Below are 6000 nucleotides of genomic sequence, written 5' to 3'. Positions count from 1 at the left end.
CCATCTGTTTCGTGATTTAAATAAAAAAAAAGATGGACCAGAAATGCCAGTAAAAAAACAGAACCCACCGTGTGAAAAAAAAAAGGTTAAACATTTAAAGCCAGAACGTGGTTTCAATTACACTAGTATTAGACATCGAACGAGATGTAAAGTCAATTATTGTATTTGGTTAGACACCGAACGAGAGGTAAAGTCAAATATTTGGCTCCTTTTGTCTCGAAAGGCAATGGATGCGCCCAAATGAGTCACTGGTTTTGGCTTAATCTTGAGACGGGGCAGAATCTGGTGTGGCTAATCAAGCTAATTCTTTGCCACAATTCGTACATGTGTATGCCTCTGATTCAGGGCTTGCGGACAGGGCAGCTTTCTTTTTTTCCCTCTTGATTAAGGCCGCTTCAATTCTTTTGTTCTCAGCAAGGGTTGTCCCAGCACGCACAGGCTGTCTCCATGCCGGTCTTTGGCTATGTTTTCCCACATACTTTCGCTGATGCCTGTGGCTCTCATGTCTCGCTTGCAGACATCTCTATATGTTAGTCTGGGGCGGCCCTTGGGTCTGACTCCTTCCACAAGCTCAGCATATAAGATATCTTTCGGGATTCTACCATCTGGCATGCGGGTGACATGTCCGAGCCAATCAATCTTCTTTGTGTCAGGAGAGCATACATGCTGTTCATATTGGCCAATCTCAAAACTTCCTGATTGGAGACATGGTCCCTCCAAGAGATGCCCATTATGCGTCTCAGGCAGCGCAAGTGGAAACTATTCAACCTGTGCTCTTGGTACATGTATGTTGACCAGCTTTCACTGCCATAAAGGAGAGTGCTCACAACACAGGCGTTGTAGACTAGGATTTTGGTCGCTGTGGTCAATTTACCATTTTCCCAGACGCGTTTGGAGAGTTTTGCCAATGCTGTGGTAGCTTTTCCTATCCTTTTTGTCAGCTCAATGTCTAAGTCTAGGTTACTGACAATTGTTGAACCCAAGTAGGTAAATTCCTGCACCACTGAAAGGGTGTGGTTCCCAATATGTATTATAGGCTAAAGTCGAATAATTGTTTTTAAAAACTAGTAATATTTTAGGCCCAAGTTCAGCCCGACAGTCACACCATACACACCCTGTTATACATAAATTAATAAACCAGGTGTATGATGATTTAAATAAAATTATGAATTTAATCTAATGATATATTTACAATGAACTGATACATGAATAATAATAATGATATGAATAACAGTAGATATATAATGTGATGTAGTCTAATATGATCTAGTTCATTTTAAATACTAAAAAGTAATTATAATACAATTAATATAATCACCTTAGCTATAATATTCAGTACAATTGTCCACATAAACTTTCCAGACAACAACTGGTAATACATGTAGATCTAGCTTCTAGCCTGGATACTGTTCACCGACGACCACTAATAAAAAGTTCATAGTTCACACTGTATCACCAGGTCTGGACACAGCAACCCGCAGTCTGGAATGTAGAACCTCAGACTCGTGAAAACCAACTTGAAACGTCAGACAGACTAACTGAGATGAAGACCTCAGTCCTGTAGACCGAAGCTGAAATCTCAATATTGAAAACTGAGACTTGACACTGAGTCTAACACTGAGACTTGACACTGAGTCTAACACTGAGACTTGACACTGAGACTTGACACTGAGTCTAACACTGAGACTTGACACTGAGTCTAACACTGAGACTTGACACTGAGTCCAACAATGAGACTTGACACTGAGTCTAACACTGAGACTTGACACTGAGACTTGACACTGAGACTTGACACTGAGACTTGACACTGAGTCTAACACTGAGACTTGACACTGAGTCTAACACTGAGACTTGACACTGAGACTTGACACTGAGTCTAACACTGAGACTTGACACTGAGACTTGACACTGAGTCCAACAATGAGACTTGACACTGAGTCTAACACTGAGACTTGACACTGAGACTTGACACTGAGTCTAACACTGAGACTTGACACTGAGTCTAACACTGAGACTTGACACTGAGACTTGACACTGAGACTTGACACTGAGACTTGACACTGAGACTTGACACTGAGACTTGACACTGAGTCTAACACTGAGACTTGACACTGAGACTTGACACTGAGACTTGACACTGAGACTTGACACTGAGACTTGACACTGAGTCTAACACTGAGACTTGACACTGAGTCTAACACTGAGACTGACACTGAGACTTGACACTGAGTCTAACACTGAGACTTGACACTGAGACTTGACACTGAGACTTGACACTGAGACTTGACACTGAGTCTAACACTGAGACTTGACACTGAGTCTAACACTGAGACTGACACTGAGACTTGACACTGAGTCTAACACTGAGACTGACACTGAGACTTGACACTGAGTCTGACACTGAGACTTGACACTGAGACTTGACACTGAGACTTGACACTGAGACCCTATAGAAAGATAAAAGAACAAATTCTTCTAAATCTTCCAGTCTAATTATAAAAAATACAAATACGATCGACTCCAATTACAGACAACTATATAATGTGAAAATAAAACTAACCCTTTAACAGGGGTCAAGATAATCCTTTAAGACTAGATCTATATCCAAGGCAAATGCTAAGGCTGTCCAGTAACATAAGCACAAGGAGTAAATCAAGCGCTCCCAAAAACACAACTTGTCTCTACAGCTCAAGATGGAGAGAATGAAACAGACGATTTATGACGAAAGTCGTAGCATGCACTCACTTTACGTCACAAGAAATTATGACTAAGCAACAAGGCGAGATCATCCACTAGCCTACACAACAAAATAGAAAATAGCGCAAATGACGTCATCGCCTAGTAATGATCGCGGCGCTATGATACTAAAACATATTAACTATGCAACTAATTCAATAGTTTCGATACACCATGCTTAACTTGTTTTGCTTTTTTTTTTGCAAATTTAAAAAAAACAACTAATTTCTAATTTTAGTGAGTTGAAGAGTGAAAATGCAATTTCAAGCTACATATTAAGTATCAAATAATAACTAATTTATTTTAGTTGATAACATTCAAATTAAACCAATTAAATTAACAATTATTATGTATTACTGGAATCATCAAACACACTGGAAATGGTTTTTTTTTTACCCAGACTTATCATCTGATCCTACGGATGTCATGTTTCATACATTCTATGAAGAAGACATTCAAACATTAAATATTAATTAATTAATTTGTTTTAAGTATCATTGTAAAAGTGTTCGCAAAGAGTTTCTTGTGTATTTCTCGACCTTTCATGTGTCCGCAGAACTGTTTTCACTAAGGGAGAAGGCGAGTAACTGGCGCCCTAGCCAGTAGACTTCAAGCAGGAAGGGCTCATAAGCCACCTAGCAGAACAAAAAAAACTGAATTCAAAATTCTGCTGCCATGCGTCTATACCCAAACATGGAAAAGCTGTCGTGGGTCAACCCTGAGGAAAAATAAGGAAATGGCGACCCTTAGGCAGTTTGCACCACGCAGTGCTACACCCTGTCAGAGCCTGTGACGCCGCTGATCCCAAACTGTATATATATGTCCTTTGCAAAGAATCACATAAGAAGCTTTTAATTTGATAACTCATGCCACCGATGTGCCCTTGAACTGTATTGTTGCTTAAAAAAATTCTTTTAATAATATCAGATGTAGGTGTGTGTAAAACAGTTTTCACAACTACAACGGCTGGCAAAATCAATGTTTTACTTTTTTCCGTATTTCGCTATAAGTGAAGACACTCAGAAACCATTATCTTCTCTATATGATGTTGAAGAGAGATTGTTTGGGTCAATTCAGAACTTTATCTTTGAGTATTTGAACAATTTTCAAATCTTTATCTATTTTGTCAGGGGGACATTGTCTCAGATGATCCTCCAGCGTAATGGGTTTCGTATCATTATAAAAAAAAAAGTAACTTAGTCAACCGCTTGTTTGACAAGGAAGGAATGAATCCCAGTTTTAAATAATCAACGCTGGACAGTCTACATTTCTTTTTGTTAAACATTTGTTACATGTAGATAAAATTAAGCTTGTAAAATAAGTATTGAGACTAAATACCTTAATAATTTGGTATGATTAGCAGGATAAATATTTAAAGGATTTATCAAGGTACAACTAATATATTAGTGTATGAAATAATGACATTAAATGAATGTAAAAATTAAAGTCACGATCTGCTTAAATGAAATCTATAATCGTAGACCCCTGTGGACATCTCATAAACCCCTGAATTATCTTTTCACATTCGTAGACCCCTGTGGACATCTCATAAACCCCCAAATTATCTTTTCACATTCGTAGACCCCTGTGGACATCTCATAAACCCCCAAATTATCTTTTCACATTCGTAGACCCCTGTGGACATCTCATAAACCCCCAAATTATCTTTTCACATTCGTAGACCCCTGTGGACATCTCATAAACCCCCAATTTATCTTTTCACATTCGTAGACCCCCTGGAGGTGGGGGGGGGGAGAATGGAAGATGGTGATCTGGGTATTTATTTTTTTTTTACAGGTTTTTAAAAGCATTTACAAAAAAAAAAAAAAAAGGAAATGACCTGAATTCGAACTTATTATTTGCTAATGAGGTTTCAAAATTTGAAATTAAGATCCATTTGACAGCTCAGTCACTTCAATAAACGGAGAAACAGGTTTGTGTTTCATGACCCTTGGACACAAGATCCATTTTTTAAATCCACGAAGTCAACCACTGACACATAACATAACAGAACCACCCACGGTAATCACCAACATTGACATATAACACAACCACCCACATATAACACAACCATCCACACATAACACAACCATCTACACATAACACAACCACCCACGTATAACACAACCACCCACACATATAAGAACCATTCACACATAAAACGTAAAACACATATGTAACATAACCAATTTGGTACTTAGCACAGTCATTCACACATAACATAAACACACACACAACACACAACTTCCCATACATAGTACAACCACACAAAGCACAACCACCCACACATAATACATCATCCCACACATACCATCACCACCCACACATAGTACAGTCTCACACACATACTATCACCACCCACACATAGTACAGCCTCACACACATACCATCACCACCCACACATAGTACAGCCTCACACACATACCATCACCACCCACACATAGAACAATCACCCACTTATATAACACCCTCCCACACAAAACGCAACCACCCACACATACTACAACCTCCCCCGCATAACAAAATCTTCCACATATAACACAACTATCCACACATGGTACAAACTTCCACACATACCACAACCACCCACACATAGTACGACCACCCACATATAGTACAGCTACCCACACATAAAATAACCACCCACACATACTAAAACCATTCACACATAACGCAACGTCCCACAAATAGGAAAGCCTTCAACACACAACACAATACACTACGTCCTACACATATCACAACTAACAACACAATACACTAAGTCCTACATATATCACAACTAACAACACATAACACTAAGTCCTACATATATCACAACTAACAACACAATACACTAAGTCATACATATATCACAACTAACAACACATAACACTAAGTCCTACACATATCACAACTAACAACACATAACACTAAGTCCTACACATATCACAACTAACAACACAATACACTAAGTCCTACACATATCACAACCAGCCACACAGAATGCAACCATCCACACATAGCTCACCAAAATGCACTCTTTCTTTATTTTTATCCCCATTTCGTAATTCTAAAAATCATCAAGTGAATATTTCACTAGGAATATTTTTCTAAGTTTCTTAAAACTCCCACAAACTCTGCATCAGTACCTTTGACACTATGACGCAAATGCAAGCACTGTGACGAGTCATACTTGGTTTGAAACGCTTGGAGAATTAGTGCCATTTCTTTGAACCGGTCTTAACCCAGATAGTCATGAAATCACCCCACCCTGTTTCTAACATT

Source organism: Biomphalaria glabrata, chromosome 9, assembly GCF_947242115.1.
Source record: "Biomphalaria glabrata chromosome 9, xgBioGlab47.1, whole genome shotgun sequence".
Classification (NCBI taxonomy): domain Eukaryota; kingdom Metazoa; phylum Mollusca; class Gastropoda; family Planorbidae; genus Biomphalaria; species Biomphalaria glabrata.
This window is presented reverse-complemented; position numbering follows the sequence as displayed.